The sequence below is a fragment of the Delphinapterus leucas genome, chromosome 4, assembly GCF_059928025.1.
Source record: "Delphinapterus leucas isolate spDelLeu-1000000601 "Yukka" chromosome 4, BTC_Dleu_Yukka2, whole genome shotgun sequence".
Taxonomy (NCBI): Eukaryota; Metazoa; Chordata; class Mammalia; order Artiodactyla; family Monodontidae; genus Delphinapterus; species Delphinapterus leucas.
In genome coordinates this window covers 132,257,526-132,278,579 of record NC_143132.1, presented here as the reverse complement: position 1 = coordinate 132,278,579, position 21,054 = coordinate 132,257,526, and the positions used below count along the sequence as shown (strand labels likewise).

Here is a 21,054-nt window from a genome sequence, read left to right as displayed (position 1 = left end):
GATTTGCAAATATTGTCTCCCATTCTATGGGTTGCCTTTTACTCAGTTGATAGTGTCTTTTGACACACAAAAGACACTTAATTTTGATAAAGTCCAACTTAGCTATCTTTTCTCTTTTTGCTTGTTCCTCTGGTGTTACAACCAAAAAATTATTGCCAGATCCAATGTCATGGAGTTTTGCCATATGTTTTCTTCTAAGAGTTTTATAGCTTTATCTCTTACATTTATGTCTTTGATCAATTTTGAGTTAATTTTTGTATATGGTGTAAGGGCAGAATCCAACTTCATTCTTATGCATGTGGATATTCTGTTTTCCCAACATTAAATGTTGAAAAGACTGTCCTTTACCTACTGCATGGTCTTGGCACCCTTGTCAAAAATCATTTGACCATATATGTGTTCATTTCTGGGCTCTCTGTTCTATTCTTTTGGTGTATGTGGCTGTCTTTGTGCTAATACCACACGATTTTGATTACTGTAGCTTTACTGTAAGTTTTGAAACCAGGAAGTGTGAGACCTCAAACTTGTTCTTTGTTTTCAACATTTTTTGGCTTTAAGTTTCTGTATGAGTTTTGGGATGGATTCCATTTCTGCAAAAAACAGCATTGGAGGTTTGACAGGGATTACATTGAATCTGTAGATCACTTTGGGCTGTACTGACATCTTAGTAATTTAAAGTCATACAGTCCATGAACACAAGGTATCTTTCTGTTTGTTTTTGTCTTAATTTCTTTCAGCCAAGTTTTTTAGTTTTCATTGTACAAGTCTTTCATCCCCTTGGTTAAGTTTATTCCTAAGTATTTTATTATTTTGGATGCTATTGTAAATGGATTTTTTTCTTAATTCCCTTTTAAGAGTGTTCATTGTTAGTGTATAGAAATACAACTGATTTTTGAGCATTGGTTTTGTATCCTTCAATTTGCTGAATTAATTTATTAACAGTCTTTTTTTGAGTATTTAGGGTTTTCTACATATAAACTCATGTCATCTGTGAACAGAAATCATTCCTTTCCTATTTCAATGTCATTTATTTCTTTTTCTTGCCTATTTGCTCTGGCTAGAACCTGTAGTACTATGTTGAATAGAAGTGGTGAGAGTGGGCATCCTTGTCTCATTCCTGAGGAAAAGCTTTTAGTCTCTTACCATTGCGTGTAATGTTAACTGTGGGTTTTTCACATATAGCCTTTATTATGGCAAGTTAGTTTCTTCTATTTTTAGTTTGTTGAGTTTTTAAAAATCGTGAATGCATTTGCATTTTTAATAACCAGAAAATTTCATTTAAAAATCAAGATTTCTGGGAATTCCCTGGCGGTCCAGTGGTAGGACTCGGCGCTTTCAGTGCTGTGGGCCCAGGTTAGATCCTTGGTCCGGGAACTAAGGTCCCACAAGCCAAGGTTTCCCTGGTGGTGCAGTGATTAAGAATCTGCCTGCCAGGCTTCTCTGGTGGCGCAGTGGTTGAGAGTCCGCCTGCCGATGCAGGGGACACGGGTTCGTGCCCCGGTCTGGGAAGGTCCCACATGCCGCGGAGCGGCTGGGCCCGTGAGCCATGACCACTGAGCCCGCACGTCCGGAGCCTGTGTTCCGCAAAGGGAGAGGCCACAACAGTGAGAGGCCCGCGTACCGCAAAAAAAAAAAAAAAAAAAAGAATCTGCCTGCCAATGCAGGGGACATGGGTTTGAGCCCTGGTCCGGGAAGATCCCACATGCTGTGGAGCAACTAAGCCCGTGCGCCACAGCTATTGAGCCTGTGCTCTAGAGTCCGTGAGCCACAACTACTGAGCCTGTGTGCCACAACTACTGAAGCCCGTGTGCCTAGAGCCCGTGCTCCACAACAAGAGAAGCCACCGCAATGAAAAGCCTGCACACCGCAACGAAGAGTAGCCCCGACTCGCCGAAACTAAAGAAAGCCTGCACAGCAACAAGGACCCAACGCAGCCAAAAATAAATAAATAAATATATTAAAAAAAAATCTATCCCAGAAAGAATTTAAAAAAAAAATCAAGGTTTCTATCCCATATTTAAAAAATAGAAGATCTTTCAACACTGGATTCACATTTCCTTATGGTCTCTGAAGCTGAACGAACAGCTACTCTCCTTATACAGCATTCTCTTCAGACATGATCTCCATACAGACTTTTTACTCGTTTTACTTATCTAGAGGGATTTACTTTTGGGCCCCTGTAATCTTAATAGTAAACATTAATTTAGTGCTTGCTGGGTGCCCAACACTGTCCTAAGCCCTTTACATGTATTAGTTAATTTAATCCTCATAACAGCCCTGTATAGTAGGTTATTATTGTCCCCTTTTCTGATGAGGAATCTGAAGCTCAGAACTAGTAATTGGTGAAGTGAGCAAATGTGGTAATAGAGTAGTAAATGATAATGAAGAAAGAATTGATTGGGGGAAAATAGATAAATGTGCTTATTGTTGGTGCCCTTTGTTTTGTACACAATTTGAAGACTAAGGCAAGTGCTTGAATTTTGAGACAGCAAGTTGCCTCACTTACTTCAAGATTTGTGGTGTGCCAGGTATTTGAGGTTGATAAAAGTCTGAATGTTCCTAAAATGGGGTGTTACTGTGTGCCTCCCTGTGTGGATATACAAACCAATTTTTAGTTGCTTGGCCCAGAGTGCTACAAGAACTGAGCTTTGTGTCTAACTGCAAGAGTGAAGTGGTGGTGGTGCTGATGGGGGAAACACGTATTTTCACAATGGTAATCAGGAACTCTAGTAACTTCTTCAGGCTTTGAGGAATTTGAATCAATTTTTGGGATCAGAAAACAGGCCTCTTGAATAAAGGCTGTATGTATATGGAAACAAAACAAAATATATTTAAAAAATCTTTTCTGACATCTCTTTCTGTAGGAACAGCAAAATATTTCCCTTTATTTTTTAGGTTGAAAGAATTTCAGCTGCCTTGCTCTCCATGTCAACATGATGTCATTTTCAAAAGAAACACTAGTCTAGTATCAAAAAATTGAAAAGCAGTATAAATCTTAACTGAAGTTTCTTTGAGAGGCACCTCTAATGGACATGTTCTTTTTTCATCTGCCCATCACTTTTTTTTTTTCTTGTGTATCCTTTTGGAGATATTCTGTCTAGGCATGTATATTTGTATGTCCCTATACATTTCTATGTTTCTACCTGCCTATTGGCCTGTCTGTTTGTCCATTTCTCACTCTATAGTCCCCCTCTTTTTTTTTTTTTTTTTTTTTTTTTGTGGTGTGCCGGCCTCTCACTGTCGTGGCCTCTCCCGTTGCGGAGCACAGGTTCTGGACGCGCAGGCTCAGCAGCCATGGCTCACGGGCCCAGCCGCTCCGCGGCATGTAGGATCCTCCCGGACCGGGGCATGAACCCGTGTCCCCTGCATCGGCAGGCGGACTCTCAACCACTGCGCCACCAGGGAAGCCCTAGTCCCCCTCTTTTACACAAACAGCAACTTACATTCCACACTGGTCTGTACTTGTTTTTTTTGTTGTTGTTGTTTGTTTGTGTATTTCCTATCTTAACAGTATATTCTTAGAAATTGTTTCATATTGTTATCACAGTTTGTGACACCCAAATTTGCCCATCACTTTATGGATTTTTTTCTGATAATAGAACCTTGAGTTTTCTTTGGAGAATGACTCCTCCCCCAATCTTTGTCCCCAGACTAAAGCATACGGTTGGGTATATGATCCAGAATTTGCTAACGAGACGTAATAAGATTTTATTGGAACTACTTGGAAATATGTGCTTTGTTTCTACTGGAATGATTAGCTATAAGGATGATATAGTTTCAACACTGGGGAAAGGTGGGGAGGTGGGGGAAAATCACTACATGAGAATAAACTCTTTGAAGTCCACAGAGAGAGAAGGAGTGACCATATCCTGATGACATTGTTTGCACCCTGGATCCAGCCATACCTGAAGCTATCTATTTATAGATTTTTTCAGTTAAATCAGTTTGCGTTTTTGACAATTGTCGGAAAAAGTCCTCAATATTATAGCACAAAAGAAGAATTCCACTTATTACACATAACAAAACATCTAAAAATCCTTCTTCCTGTTTCTCAGTGTCTCTCAGTATCATTCAGAATGGCAGCTGTGCTAAATTCCTAGTCACAAACCTCTCAAACTCAGATCACTCTACATCTTCATTTTTCTCACTCGCATCCTCAAAACTTTTCTGGCTCTCTTCCTCCCCCACTTCCTCCAAGAGAAACATAAAATCTAGCTGAGCTTTGTGGATGAGTCTAGCCTTCTGAGGCTCCTTTTGCTTCTGTTCCTCTACTCCTTACCTAGATCAGCACAGTTAATGCCCAGGTTGCTTTCTGAACAACAAAGGATCCTTCCTCTTCAAAATGAAGAAAGGCCAAAGATACTTGTTAATTTTGTTCTGGTCTCATTTGTATTCAGTACAAATAGGGGAGATATTAATTCTGTTTGCAAGCAGCTACTCCTGGGGTTACCTTTGGGTAAGCCTTACCAAGATAATGCCTCGATGTTTTGTTTTGTTTTTGTCTGTGTGCTTTTTGAAGGGGTGGGATGGGGAAAGAATTAAACTAGTTAAACCAGTTTGAATATTTTTACAAGCCAGAGAGATGGTCAGGCCTTGGATTCAGACCCAGCTGACATGGAGTGCTAGGGGCAATCGTTACTCACTCTATTGCCTTTTATTTCCTCCCTCTTTGGGAACATTCTTTGGGTTTTCTACTGAAACAGCCGGAGACCCTCATCAACAACCGCGTCACTCAGCAGCTCCTTCATAAACACATTTTTCAGACACTGTGCCCAAGACTCTTTTAAGTGTCCTAAGGATATCAACTCATTCAAAAGCAGGCCAGCTGCAGTTGGGAGAGCACCAGCACTTGCTCCATAAAGATCTAGATTGTCTCTTCCCATCAAGAGGCACCCAAAAGTTCTATTGTGCTGGACACTTAGATGACCCCCAGCCCTTTTGTGGAACACATTGATTCTGAGTAGTCTGAATCCCATTCTTGGGTCTATTCAAACTGTCTTTGATACCCTCAGGCTGGGGGACTTGGTGGGGAGATCACCTAGCATGATGGCTGCCTGGAGCCTGGGAGCTATCAAGATGACTCTGGGAGACATCTCACCTTTTAAAAGTCCCTTCTTTCTTTCTTTCTTCCTTCCTTCCAACATTTATTTATTTATTTATTTATTTGGCTCCACCAGGTCTTAGTTTTGGCATGTGGAATCTTTGTAGCAGCATGCAGGATCTTTAGTTGGGGCATGCGGGATCTTTAGTTGCAGCATGCAGGATATTTTAATTGCGCCATGCAGGCTCTTAGTTGCAGCATGCGGGATCTAGTTCCCTGACCAGGGCACCCTGCACTGGGAGCATGGAGTCTTAACCACTGGACCACCAGGGAAGTCCCAAAAGTCTCATCTTTCTTTGACACATTTTTTTTCTTATGAATCTTCCCAACTGCAGTGAAGTATTATAGTGTCCTGGAATGGTAGGAAAAATGTGGTAGGATAAAGATGGCATGGCACATCCAGGGGATAGTTGAGAATTTAAGGAAGAGGCTATTTAAAAAGGTGTGGGCAGGTTTAAAGGAAACATCTGGGAGCCAGTCCTGCAGGGGCAAGGGTAGCAAGTGGTAAACAGGACTAAGAATGAACTGTAGGAGAGGGCCACAGGATTGGAGTAATGGCGTTCGGATAAAGAATGCAGCCACTGCTAATAGAATGGCCCTCTGAGAATGTGGGGGAGAGGTCCTGAGTAACATCCTGCCCTGTGATGAACACTCTGCCCTGTGATGGACCTCCTGCACATGCCTCCCATTGGCCAAAACCAGACAAAAGCCAGAGGACAGTTGATGTCGTCCATAAAAGTCAGTCCTGAGTCACAGAACAGGGTGGTGAGTGGATCTGGAAGGACAGAGGAAAAACCAGCAGTCATTTCCTATCTTTTTCCTACAGCTAGCACCTTGGTTCAGGCCTCACCCTTTCTTGCCTGGCCTATGCTGATGGCCTTCCTGCCTGTCCTCGTGACCCTGTTTCCAAGAAGCTGTATTCATTCAGCACGGGATTGGGGTATATAGACCTCCGTCCAGGAACCAGATCTGCAGCGTCAAGACCCTTGCCCCAGAGACCTCATCGGTAAAACACCAGGTGGAGCCGGGGGATGCCCGAAGACCTTCCCGGACCACGATTTACTGATGCTAGACATATTTTAAATATCAAGGAATCGACTTGCGACTTTTAAACGCAAAGGGACAGGTGGAAATGGATTGAGGCTGCCTCCCTGCCCCCTTCCAGAAAACCATGTCACTCCGGCAGACCGGCGATTGCTTCAAAACCATGTCACTCCGGCAGACCGGGTCTCTCGAAGGGCATAGGCTAAAGCGATCCCGGAAGGCACTTTCGCGGCGCCTGGGCCCTCCCACCGCGCGAGTAAGGGGCACAAATCCCCGGCGCTCCCCTTTGGTCTCCCACTTGGGCACCTGCCGGTGGGAAGCGAGGGGGAGCAGCGGAGAGCGCAGGCGCAGGGTTCGTGCCTGCGGCGCCGCTCTCCCTGCCCAGCCAGGCGGCCTCAGCCGTCCCTGCCGCGGTTTTCCTGGCGAAGCGCGCGGTGGCCTCAGTGGGCTCAGAGCCTGGACTAGGCGCGCGGCAGCGGGCAGCCCCGGCCGGAGCACCGGGCGCTCCTTCCTCGCCGCGACGCACAGGTAACCGGGCCCCGGCAGCCGGTCGGCAGCAGTGGACTGGGACCTTGACCCTGCCTGCCGGGCCGCCCCATCCGTAAGGAGTGGGAGCGTACCCCGAACCCCACACGCTCGCTTTTAGCCGAGGCACTTAAGAGGCCGAGTCCCTCTTTTGGGGTTAGGCCGGGCCCTGGGCGAAGCGCCCCGCCCCGTTTACAAGCCTTTGCGGAGGCTCTGCTCGACGCCTGAACGGCTGCGGGGCCGCCACTTCCCGGCACTGCTCTCTTGGAAAACCTGGACGCGGGTTCGGTAGGGTCAGTATCAGCTGTGCGCCCCCGTTTCCTGCCACCGTCGCATGTATGGGTCCTTCCCCAGCCTCTCTGATAAAGGCCAGGAGCTACTGCTTTCCTTTCGCCCAGGAACCCACCCAAACAAGGGAGAGTCCCTATGGCGCCATGGGATCAATTTCAAATACAAACTTTTAAGAATGCTGGATGGTTTTAGAAATAGGGCCGAGAATGAGTATTTGCCTTTACTCTGTTGTCTGTCTCTGCCTCTTGGACGCCAGTCTATGTGGGTTGAGATTTTCGCGGAGATTAAACGGTTTGGAGAAATCTTTCCCCAACGAAAGGCGAGGGCAAGGAGGAAGGGCCAGGCCGCGGCCGAATGTAGCGGGTGGAGGCTCAGAGCAAGTCCGCTCAGCCTTCCCCACCTCCGGGGAGGAAAACAGGACCCTCCCTGACCCGGCTCCGGGCTGTAGAATTTCTACGCCTCGTGCGCCCGTTTGGCCTCTTTAGAGAGAAGAGGATGGCAGGGTGCCGCGGGTCAGCAGGAAGGGCGAGTGGGAGCGCTGCGCGGACCCGCATCTCCGGCCAGGCTTTTGCCGGGCTTGGCGAGGAGCGGGATGGAAAGCTGGCGTCTCAGTGACGATTGAGGGCCCGGAGATAGTGACGCACTAGGCGAAAAGGGCTGGGGGCGCCTGGGGAAGGGGCGGTCTCCGCCAGCTTTACGGCTCGAAAGGACTCGATTGGGGTTGCCCGTGTCCGTGGTGCTGAAGTGCTTCAAGCTCCTTCGTCGGCTTACTTCCCGGGCGGCGGCCTGCCTTGCGGTTCTACTCCGCACCGTTGAGTAGCCGCTCTCCAAGGCAGGTGGCCAGAGTGGCGCCGGCTCCCTGGCTCGACACTGAAACCCTTTGCGGATGGGTTGATGCTGGTTTCCCGCACATGACATGAAGGCAAATGTGGCTCGCCCTGGGGTGCAGATAAAGCATATGCATAACAGGTTTGATTTACCTACATGGGAGGACACAGGGTGAGCATAAACATGAACTCTCACGTATGCATATGCATAGCATATGTAGGATGCATGTATGTGTATATGCACACAAACATTACGCACATGTATGAACTCTCACGTATGCATATGCATAGCATATGTAGGATGCATGTATGTGTATATGCACACAAACATTACGCACATGTAAATACACTCATTGGTTTTCAGTGCCATCACACACTACAAGGCACACATTTTTCCCAGAGCTTCTTGTGTAATCCATCTTTATTTTTTGACACGTTTAGTGTTTCTGAACTCCACAGAACCATTAACTTCCATAGTTATCTGTTCCCAAGTCACAGAACCTTGGGAACAGGTGAATTAAAGTGTTTGGTATTTTGCTGAGCAACGAAGTATTTACACATATTTTAATTCCAGAACAAAGATAGTCTAGAAAGATGTAAAATTGATATTGATACAAAAAAGATGTTGCTAAAGGAAGTTTAAACAAAAAGAATTAATGAAAAATTTAATACAGAACAATAGCTAGCTAACGATCTTATGGAAAGTTATAATCTGAAGAAAATATGACTAAGATGTATCATAATGCTGACAATTTCAAATATACTGGTGGGATATGGTTTGTGAACTCTGTAAAGATTACATATATACTTTTCAAAACATTGAATATCTGTGGTTTTTCTCTCGTAAAGTGTATGCTCACTGTAAGAAATTTAGGTGACAGAGAAATACATAAAACCAGAGAAAACCATTGGAAATAGATTTTTAAAAAATTGAAGCATAGTTGATTTACCATATTGTGTTAGTTTCAGGAGTGCAGCAGAGTGATTCAGTTATACATATATGCATTATATTCTTTTTTCTGATTCTTTTCCATTATAGTTTATTACAAGATATTGAATATAGTTCCCTGTGCTCTACAGTAAATCCTTGTTATTTATCTATTTTATATATGGTAGTGTGCATTTGTTAATCCCATACTCCAATTTATCCCCCCTTCCCCTTTGGTAACCATAAGTTTGTTTTCTAGGTCTGTGCGTCTGTTTTATAATTAAGTTCATTTGTATTATTTTTTTAGATTGCACATGTAAATGATATCATATAATATTTGTCTTTGTCTGACTTACTTCACTTAGTATGATAATCTCTAGGTCCATCCATATTGCTACAGATTACATTGTTTCATTCTTTTTTATGGCTGAGTAATATTCCCTTGTGTATCTATCTATCTATATCTATACCTATATCTCTATATCTCACATCTTCTTTATCCATTCATTTGTTGATGGACAGTTTGGTTGCTTCAGTGTCTTGCCTATTGTAAATAGTGCCTCTGTGAACACTGGGGTGCATGTATCTTTTTGAATTAGAGCTTTCATTTTTTCTGGATATATGCCCAGGAGTGGGATTGCTGGATCATATGGTAACTCTATTTTTAGTTTTTTATGGAACTTCCATACTTTAACAGATTTTCTCTTAGATGGACACACATGCATTTTAAATGGACCAATCTTCTGTTGGTTGCATTTTCACTATGTAATTTATCATTAATATCTTTCAAACCAATACATATAAAACTAGGTCATCATCATTAAGTGTTGTATAATATTGCACTATGTGGGCAGAAGATAATTTGTTTAAGCAATCTTATAATAATGAACATTTATTTATTTCCAATTTTTGCTGTTATTAGACAGTTCTGCAAATAATATCTTTGAACAAACATTTGTGCACTCATTTATTTTCTTAGAAAAAAAATCCTAGAAGTGAAATTGATCATTCAATGGATATGTACATTTTATGTTTTGATACATTGATTTGTTTATTTGTTCAATTATTTCCTGTCTCCTCCCTTGTGTGCTTTATTCTTTACTATGTTCTCAGTATCTACACAGTGTCAAATATATGTGTATTCAAGAAATATTTGTTGGAAGAACACTATTTCTAGATTGTTCTACAGAAAAGATGTACCAATATATACCAACATAAACACTGAATTAGAATGTCAGTATCCCCACACTATCACCAAAATCAGGGTTTTCTTCCAATTGGATAGGCAGTAAAGAGCATCTTTTTATATATTTATTGGTCATACTTACTTTTGTTTTGTGAGTTTCCAGCTCATATCCTTATTTTTCTATTTTTCTTATGTTCTTTTTCTTATTTGTAAAAACTCTTTGTATACTGAAGACTCTGTTACATGTTGCAAGTTTTTCTTGATTTTTTTATTTTTAAACTTTATATTTTCTGCTGTATGGAAAATTTCAGTTTTTATGTAGTCAAATATATCTTTCCCCTTCCCTTTTTTAAAAAAATTTAAAAAAATCATTTTATTGGCTGCACCATGAGGCTTGCATTATCTTAGTTCCCTGACCAGGGATCAAACCCGTGCCCGCTGCAGTAGAAACGTGGAGTCCTAACCACTGGACTGCCAGGGAACTCCCAGATTCCCTTAGTTTAGTTAGAGTTAAGAGATAGAAGATAGAGTTAGGTTGCAGCATTGTGGCAACCAAAGCTCTGCACCACAACTAATTAGACCCAGAATTAGAGGTCTCTGGTTAAAAGGGTGACTTTCTTCAAAGGGGACCAGCTATGCCATTCTCCTAGCATTTGTTGAGTCTGGCAATGCCCTAGGGCCTGGGGATTCCAAGAAGAAGATAAGGACACAATCTCTGTTCTTGGAGCAGGAACACTTTATCAGGGGTTTGTGTTACATACACAATTCACATTGATACCTTGTATCAAGGACTGTAACAGAGTCCTGTAGAAACTGTTCTTGAGTCCAGAGGAGGAACAGATTGTTTAGTGAGAGCCTTCTCCAAGTAGTTCGCCTGGAAGTTTGTGGGGACGTGGGTGGGAATTTGCCAGATATTGCTTTGTTGGGTAGTAAGTAGTTGATGGCCTCAAGTTGGACTGGAAGCTGACAGTCTGGATTTGAAGGCTGACTGCCATAGTAAGCTCCTTGTAAGATTGGGCAAGTTACTGAAGCTTGCTGATCTTCACTAATTTTTTTTCTTTTTAAAGAGGGACTGATATTAGTGCCTGCCTTGTTGGGGTTGTTGTGGGATTAAGTAAAATAATACACACTGAGCCCTTGGTATAAGCCTGGTGCATAGTAGTCTAGTCTATTTATTTTCTTGCCTTTCTATAAAGTTGCATGTAAATCACTCTGGACAAGTGATTATTGATCCCATTGTCAGAGCTCTTAAGGGTAAAACTATGAACCGTTTGTGTCTTCTGAATCTGTGAATAATTCTCCTAATCTGGAAATTTCTCTCTTAATGTTGCTTAAATCCCAAACTGCTGCTTTTTACTGGTTCTCATGCTAGTCTGAAATTGTCATTACTTTTGCTTTGTTCTCTAGTACTCTCATGTTAAAGCAAATACATATTTAATTGTATAACTTCCTTTAATGTGCATAGCACTTGTTGTGTCTGTTTTGTGGTACTTGTTAGCATATTTCTTTTCTCCAAAATGAACATGTAAGTTCTTTAAGAGAAAGCGTATGTTTTCTAGATTTTTTTTAAAGTTATCTTTTATTACCATTGTCTGTTTTTTAAAAAATTTAAAAATTAATTATTTTTGGCTGCATTGGGTCTTCATTGCTGCACATGGGCTTTCTCTAGTTGCGGTGATCAGGGGCTACTTTTCACTACAGTGTGCGGGCTTCTCATTGTGGTGGCTTCTCTTGTTGCGGAGCACGGGCTTCAGTAGTTGTGGCACGCGGGCTCAGTAGTTGTGACTCACGGTCTCTAGAGCACAGGCTCAGTAGTTGTGGCGCAAGGGCTTAGCTGCTCCGCGGCATGTGGGATCTTCCCGGACCAGGGCTGGAACCCGTGTCCCCTGCATTGGCAGGCGGATTCTTAACCACTGCGCCACCAGGGTAGTCCCTGTTTTCTTAATTTTATCTCTCATACTATTTTAGCACAGTGCCTTCCACCTCATAGGCACCTAGTAAATATTGACCAAATGAAGGAATAAACATAAATGCATGAGGCTGCCAGAATAGCTGGTGTGATCTCAGGCTGCCCTCATAGAAACAGGATCTCCTGACTAGGAGAGATCATAGAAACTGGTATATGTTCAGAGAAGAATGGTTAAGGTGGTAAGATGAAAACCACGATTATACGTGGAATAATTGAGAAAGAGAAGATTTTCAGTTTGTAGAAGAGAAAACTCATGATAGGAGACCTGGGACGGGGAGGGTAGGAAATAGTAGCTCCTGATACTGAAATGTCATGTGGAAGAGGGAATTAATTAGTGATCCCAGAGCAAATATGTAGGAACAGACACTGGAGATTACATATAGAGAGATTTTTGACTCAATGTTAAAAAAGAATTTTCTAACAATCAGAATGACTCCCAGGTGGCTGCCTTGAGAAGGAATAAGTTTTCTGTGACTGTAAGTTCAAATGGAAACTGTACTATTGGTTGGGGTTGCTGTAGAGGCTAGAGTTACTTTCAAAGAAATTGGAGTAGGTGAGCTCCACAGCCTTTTTCAACTCTCATGGTCTTTAATTCTATGCATATTATTATAATTTGTATATAGTTACCCTATAGTAAATATATACATGTTAATGTATATACTGTATTTGGATAAAGAAATATATATATATATGTATGTACTTATCATATAATCTCATTATTATCATATTGCCTAAATTAATGAAGGATGAAAATTTCAAAAACTTGATCTTGATTATTTAAAACATACTACTAGCATCCTTTTTTCTTGAGGACAACAGTTTATAAAATATTGTTCTACATGAACACTGTGTGCTTAAACTATAGTAAACAAGTTTAATAATGTTGTTAGCATCTCAAATGTAAATAAATATTTTTTTCAATTTCTAAATTGAATCTAAAAAGAGAAAACAAGTAAGTGAACCAGAGTCAACTTGTCCTGATTCAGATGAGTTGTGATGTAAAGTTCAGGACTTCATTACCACTATCACCATCATCGCTAACATTTATTTAGCATTTACTGTATACCTAGCTCTGCTTTAAGCACCTCACACATATTAACTCATGTACTTCTCCCAAAAAATCTAGGTAGATTCTGTTATCCCCAGTATATTTTTTCATGTTTTATTTAGAAATAATTTCAAACTTACAGAAAACTTGCATGCATAGTCCAATGAACTCTTGGGGTGAAGGGTAATTCTTATATATACTTCATCCCAAGTTCTCCAATTATAAACATTTTACAATGCTTGCTTTGTCATTCATTCATATACTTTCTCTTTTTTTCTGAACCAGTTGATAATAAGCTGCAGATGTGATGCCTAATTACCCCTAAGTACTTAAGTAGGAAGACTACACTTAAGTAGTTTTCCTTAAAGACAAGACACCCTCCTGCATAACCACAGAATTATCACCAAAATGAGGAACTTAAGATTGATATAATTCTGCCACTGAATCCACAGACCTCATTCAATATATGCCATTTCCCCCAATAATTTCCTCTTCAGAAAAATGTTTTTTATTTCTTGTCTGGAGTTAAATCCAGGGTTATGAATTGCATTTAGTTGTCCTGTCTCTTTAATCTTTAATTTGTGACAGTTCCTCATTTCTTCCTTGTCTTTAGTGACCTTGACATTTTTGAAAGTTCAGGCCATTAATTTTGTAGAATGTTCCTCATTTAGGTTTGTCTGATGCACGTTATGCATTTTTGGCATAGTTACACATTTTTGTCAGGAAAATGATAGAAGCAATACTGTGTTTTTTTCAGTGGATCTTATTAAGGGATACAATATTGATTTATCTTTTTGCTGGTGATGTTAACTTTGATGACTTGGTTAAGGTGATAACTTCTCCACTGTAAAGTTGTTATTTTTCCCTTTGTAATTATAAGCATTTTGTGGGGAGACACTTTGAGACTATGTAAACATCCTATTCTTCAACAAACTTTCGGTCACTTATTTTATGATGGTTCTTGTTCAAATAAATTATTACTATGATGATTGCCAAATGGCAATTTTTCCAATTCCAACATTCATTTGACCTTTACTAGTTGGTATTCTGTTGTAAGGGAGAGTTTTCTCTTCCTTTATTTATTTATTTGTTTGTTTATTCATTTATTTACATTAGTTTGGACTTGTGGATTTCTATTCTATTAGGTGGATTATAACCAATTACTACGATTAATGATTATTGACTTTGATGCTGAAATTGTTACAGATTTGGCCATTCGAATCCCATTCAAACTGCTTCTTGTGTTGTTTTGACATCTCTATTATCAGAGTACTTTCTAGTGTAAGATGTTCCAGGCTCGTCTTGTACTTTTCCTGCCCCAACCATTTCAGTCATTTCAAAAGCTATTTTTCCAAAGAGCCCAGCTTCCTTTTAGTAGAGAATGCAAGATCTGGGTGCTAGGTGTGGTCATTGCTACTGGAGTATTGTTACTTTAGGGCCATCTTAGCAGACAGAACTGGGAAACTCTTAAGCACATCTATATTTATTTCTATATCTATTCATCTATTTATATTAAAATGTGTTTATTCTAATACCTTCAACTGCACTCCAACACCACAGTGCTCATTCTAGTCTTCACCCTTTTTCTGTTTGTATCTTCCTTCTCTGATGGTGAGAAATCTGGTTCCCATTATCTTCAGGGTATTGAACTATTTCCTCATTCTCCCTTTATATAACCAATATCCTGACCTCGTGGGCCATCCCCTTGGCCCCAATTCCTCCTCAGACCCAGTCTTGCTGCCTCCACCGGCCTCCTCACAGCCTTAAGTTACACAGCTAGAAAGTGGTGGAGCTGGGGGGGAAAAGAATGCAAAGTTGCTAATTACTTGACTGAGAGCCCTTTATTGGGACTTCAAGCCCAAGGGTATCTATTGTGAAACTGCTCCTGTGAAGATGCTCAAGGAAAGGGGGCCCTTGGGCTAATGGGATGAAGATTTAACCAGGCAGAGTGGCAGCCCTCAGGACTGTGCCTTCCATGAGAAACTTGGAGAGTGAAGGATGGAAGCTGCCAAATGATGCTACCTGCCAAGAACGACAGTGAGGGGATTCTCCAAAATTGGTGCAGTTCAGTAATCAGTCAGCCAGCACCTCCACTGCAACAAATCTCCACTATGTTTTTACTATATCGAGAGCACATTCCGTTAGGACAGAAACATGTCACTGTGCTATTATTTTTAAAGAGGAAATATTGCTTTTATTAGCAGCTCCTTAAATTGAAATTCTAGGAGGTGGATGATGGTGTCCGCTGTTTTAGTGCTGACTCCATTTCCTGGTCCAGAAGATCAGAAATCTGTTCATGTTTTAGAAAACAGCATGAGGTCCATCTGTTGAGGTCAGATTTTTCCACATTAACACAGAGATTTATAGAGTGGTAACTTATGTAAGAAAAACCAATGATGATTATATTATTTGCTGCCATTTAGAATCCATACTATTTTTTTTGTTAGTCCTGAAAATATAGTAATGCACGCACACATGAGCAATGAATTAATTCTTTCAAACACTGTATAATAAAGGCACCCTCCTTAGTTTATGTAGTATTTCACCTCTGTTTTGGTTTGGGTTCTACACACCATCCATCCAGTTTCTCTCTGTAATATGGTCTGTTTATCCACAATTTTCTTTGCAACAGAAGGCACAGAAATATAAGAGCTACATTTGGCTTCCTGGGTGACATTTTTTCTAACTGAAATACCGAGTAATGACTTTTTTTCCTCTAATGAAAATAGCTTGATTTTTTTCCTGGATTTTAAAGTAAATGCATGCTTATGTGGAAAATTAACCTAAAAAGTAAAAAGAAGAAAGTGCTGAATAATTGAAATTTCACCATCTGTAAGTATAGATATAAATTGTTTTATATAAAGTCATACCATGAATACTCTTTTATACCCTTCTTTTTCTTAGCAATGTGACATGAAGGTTTTTTAATGTCAATATATATACATATATAGTATCTTTTTTGATGACTGCATAATATTGCATTGATGTTTTTATTTAACAGGTCCCTCATTAAAGGACAATTAGGTTATTTCCAGTTTTTCATTGTGTAAAGAAAGCCATGATGAGTATCATTGCTTGCCATCTTTATGTACTTTACTAGTGATCTCCTTAGGATATATTCCTGGAAATGGCATTGCTGGGTCAAAGAGTTCACACATTTTAAATTTTGGTACATGTTGCTGGTAAAATTAACTCCTGATGGGATGGATTATACTGTGCTTTTCCTTCCTATACAATGTCCCTGCCAGTGATGGGACTTTATGAAGTCTCTTTTCAGCTTTGCAGTAGCATTATATATTTGTGTGTGTTCTCTAAATAGCATTAAAGGAGTGGAACGACTTTAATAAATCTAGGTATGCCACTTAAGCAACCAGATGTTGTCAAGTTTCATTCAAAATCTGACTTACGGTTTGGTCTGAAACAAGATGCCATCTGTTCACCATTTTTCAATTGCTTTACGTTATTTGAGTTTAATAAAATTTGAGATGTGAGTGGTGTCTACAGTGTGAAGAATCAGTTATGATCAAATGAAACCAAATGTGTACAATTTTGAACTGATTCATTTGGCATTTTCATAAATCTTGGCCTCGAGAAAATTCAGGCTTGGCTTTTTCATGGATAAACAGCAGCCAGAACAGGGCAAATGTGAGCAGGTGGTATATGTAGTATTTGAGGGATTTGAGAGTAGGCTGTTGATCCTGGGTGTTCCTTTTTTGTTCAGGGACTGGTGTAAGACCTGGGGGGTTGGCAGCCTTCTTTGAACTCAGCTGGGCTATTTGATCCTCTCTAGTGAGAATTAGGTAAAGAATAAACAACCAATAAGTACAACTTTAACAAGATATCAGAACAGCGCTGTAATCTGTCTTATATTTAATTAGCATCTAACCTAATTGGTGATTTAACCACTTAGATACATACAGAAAAGATCATGGAAACAGAAAAGGATCATTTTATTCCTTCCCCTCCCCCTTCTAGCGATGACTTCCTGCCACTCTTGACAGAGTCACCCAGCACAGCTGAATTTAAAGATGCTGATTCACTGTAAACTAATTCTGCTTTTTTTTAAAAAAAAGACAGTAGGGGGCTTCCCTGGTGGCGCAGTGGTTGAGAGTCCACCTGCCAATGCAGGGGATGCGGGTTCGTGGCCCGGTCCAGGAGGATCCCACGTGCCGCGGAGCGGCTGGGCCCGTGAGCCACGGCCGCTGAGCCTGCACATCCGGAGCCTGTGCTCCACAACGGGAGAGGCCACAGCAGTGAGAGGCCTGTGTACTGCAAAAAAAAAAAAAAAAAAAGACAGTAGGAAAGTAAGTGGTAGATGATAAATATATATTCAATGAGAATGGCATATTTTATGCAAATTGATAAGTCCACTGCTTCAGAGATGAGAAAGGCTCTTTCCTGGAAGGGGAAGTGTCGATTATAATCGGTGAAAGACTCTTGCATTTCAGCAAGTTCTTAGCTGCCAGCCAACACATTCATCACAGTGTGCCAGAATGGATTTTAAAACGGTACAACATAAATTGCTCTTTTCCAAATCAGGCATCATCACCCTCACACAAGCCAAGTCAACCTGCTTATCTGAAAACTGCCACATAAGGCTTTTTTCCAATCTCAGTTAACCTTTTCCTTTCCTGGTATGCACGGTTCATTAGAGTCTACTAAAGTCATTAGCCACGATTGAGTACAGAGGAGACGGGCTTCTCCAGTTTTGCCTACACAGCAACTAACATGCCCAGAACTTCCAAGGTGATGGTAACATAGAATATTTAGGCCAGCTCTAACCAGAATGATAACTCTCATCCCCACCTCCCTTTCCCACCCACCTTCTGCTCCTACAAATTTAATGATTTCTTTTTTCTCATTCTTTGTCCTTCCCAGAGCCAGCTGTTGACTCCTAGCAGCTCCTGCACAGCTGATAGTCCCTGGCTATCCCTTTCCTAACCTCCTGCCCTAGAACTGTCAGCTGAGTCTCCAGCTCAAACTTGCGCTAAGCCTCCTGTTTGGTGCATCTCTCCACTACTCCTTCCTGCCTCTCCCCGACCCCATACCCATCCCATCCGATCTCTCTCCTTACCTCACCTCATCTCCAAGTCCTTTAGCTGTAATTCTCTCCTCTCCTATAACCCAGACTGACACAGCCCAGCAACATCCTGAGGCCTTGCTCTCATTCTCCCATAGCCCAGCATAGCACAATTCTTCTTAGCTCACTTAGACCACATTCTACCTTGTTCCTCCCGGCCTGGCCTACTCTGGAATCCAGTATCTATTGCCCTTCTTAGTTCAGCTAAGCAGCCTTCATCCCCAGCTCAGCCAGCCACGACCCCAACTTCAGCCTATCTCAGCTCCATCTAAGGAGCCTTGACCCACATCCACTTGGGCAGCTTCTGCTATTCAGCCCAGAATAAGGATTCTTTCTCACCTAAGTATCCCTCTTCTAAGCGATGTTAGCTAGCGTGCTGAGGAGTTTATCATTCAGCCTAGTGTGCCCCAAACCTCTTCTCACCTGGAGTGAGTGAGCTGTCATACCGTTCTGGTGCTGTTGTGCATCTGTTAGCACAGGGAGTGATCCTCACACAGGATGTAACCACAGACCTGTCACCAGCAAAACAGAGCAACGATGATGGATTTAGAGTGGTTCATCCACATTCCTCCCCTGTTTCTTCTAAGTAAGAAGGTGAATTTGAGGGCTCCCCTGGTGGCGCAGTGGTTGAGAGTCCGCCTGCCGATGCGGGGGACACGGGTTCGTGCCCCGGTCCGGGAAGATCCCACATGCCACGGAGCGGCTGGGCCCGTGAGCCGTGGCCGCTGAGCCTGCACATCCGGAGCATGTGCTCCGCAGCGGGAGAGGCCGCAACAGTGAGAGGCCCGCGTACCACAAAAAAAACCAAAAACCAAAAAACAAACAAACAAAAAAGAAGGTGAATTTGAGAGACAGTTGGCAGGGTCAGGAGATGCAGTCATCGACTATGGAGACAAAAGCTAGCTGTTGCTACAGTAATACAAAAGTGAGCCCTAGTGAAGAGCTGGACTATCAGGGTCAGAGCACCAAAATCAAATTCCACGATGCAAGAAGCTAGCTATCTGTCAGACTCCCAGAGTAAATTATTTTTTCTCAAGAGCAAGAAGTGCATGGATAGAGTGAAGGATTACATATCCTACTAATTTTTAGGCCAAATGTCAGTTTATTACTGGCCAACAATGTGAATATAAAGATCAGAATTCATCCCCAAGGACCCCCAATGTAACATTTTGGGGACAAACACCTAAGAGTAGCTACCGTCAGTTATATTCACAAATTATGTGTGAAAAAACCCAGTTTATAGCCAATTTAAAGTCCAGTCTAAGACTGTATCATTTTTACTCTGAAAAATCTAAAATGTGGAAAGTAATCACTTCTGGCTAGTGTAAATGAAAATACTAAGTAATTAAGCAATCATTTCAACACAGGATTAATAAAATATAATATTTCTGTCAAATATTCAGATGACTACTTTGAAGTATTTTGAAGTAAAGACATTGTCCTTATTTCATGAAGTAACTTCTAATATATTAACATTCATTGCTCTTAAGTGAATTCAAAGTATAACTTATTTTAGCCACCGAAACATTTTGAAAATGGAAAAAAAAAAAGGTAAAACCAAGACTTTTTTTGGTCTTTTAAATTCCAAATGCTCAATGCCAACCTTTCAATGAATACCCTTACTCCCTCTGTTCATTCAGTCTGATTTCATTGCCATTTCCTTATTTCTTTCTTGGTGGGTGGTTCAGGATCTCTTTCGCAAGACAAGGAGGCATGAGGAATGGGGTTGAAGGGCTTTCCTATTTTTAGATTGAAAATTCTTCAATAATGTAGCTCAGATGAAAGTTGTCTCGATCCAAGAAGTTTGCAGGGATGCTGACCCCTCTCCCAGATATATCTTGGCTGGGCTGCTGTGACAATCCTGGGCCAGCACGGGGCCAGCATAGAGTCCAGTGGCAGGCCAAACCAGGAGAAGGCTTCCTCAGGGTTCTGGAACCAGTATCTCTAGCACAGAGACTCAGAATTGCAGCCAAGCAGCAAAGATAACAGTGTGAGGACAATCTCAGAGGTGAAACCAGGACAGAAATGGGAGAATGAACAGCAGAGCTTGTGATAACTGATAGCAGGATGGGACAGAGTTCAAGGAGCAGTTGTAGAATGCAGTTCAGGAATGAGTCTTTATTTTTGTTCAATATTTGTTAAGTGTGCTCTGTGTGCTAAGAATACAAATATGAATGAGAACTCTCTTGCCTTCGTGGAACTCACAGACCACAAAGGAGATTGTGACTTGGCAAACTCCCTTTAGGTGGTGCCTAGATCTGTTGAGAGAGTAGGCATGGCAGATTTAAGGAGCTACCCTGGGCTGTTGCAAAACCCAGAAAACTTGAGATGTGCTGAAAAGTCCTGCCCAGCATGGATGTGGGAGGAGATGGAGTCATACTGTGATGGCTCCTGACTTCTCTGTGGCTCTGAGTCTTCTCAGAAACAGCACTTTAAAAAAATCAGAGGTCTGAGGGACTTCTAAAACTTGTCTCTTGGCCTGGTTTGCTAGCTGGGCCTAGATGAAGATTTGAGTAGACAGAATGTGTAAGGAAGTTATAATAAACTTGCCTTGATAGTTGTATTTCCAGAGAACTATCTAAGTAATCACATAAAATTTAAAAGGTTTCTAGTAGAAGATGGCTTGAAGGAATTATTCGGATTCTGTCTTAATTAGCAGTCCTAAGTTATTTACAATTGACATGTATTTCTTCAGTATGAGCTCAAAGTGCTGTCTACCCATCTTTATGAAAATCTGATGTTATTCTTACTCCAGACTACCAACCAATCCTGGTTGATGCTTTCAAAAATCTATTCTAACTTTCTTGATAAATTTTAGGCTATTTTTCTGAAACAATAACCACATGAGGAACAAAATGTAAGCAAATTGTCTACTATGAATTACTGTTGTTCACCACCTTGTCTCATCAAGAAAAGAATTAATAGCAATTTAAGACTATTGGAAGGGATTATCTTCAGTCTTTGGTTCATTAGACTGGCATTATGTGTGAATGAATACTCTTCCATAAATTTCAAAATATTAATGCTTTATTGGCATCTGTATTAAAATAATATT

General features: G+C 41.3%; 1 protein-coding gene across 2 annotated transcripts in view; it reads left to right on the top strand.

Annotated features, from left to right (window-relative positions):
• Positions 1 to 6,404: 6,404 nt before the first annotated feature.
• The window catches only part of SLC35G2 (solute carrier family 35 member G2), a 33,511-nt gene continuing 18,861 nt past the window's right edge, over positions 6,405 to 21,054 (top strand). Inside the window, exon 1 of one of the 2 annotated variants that reach the window (XM_022582564.2) lies at positions 6,405 to 6,673. The gene's annotated coding sequence lies outside the window, so the exon portion shown is untranslated. Of the gene's footprint in view, positions 6,964 to 21,054 lie in introns of both variants that reach the window. The other variant, XM_022582563.2, reaches the window with a different exon arrangement.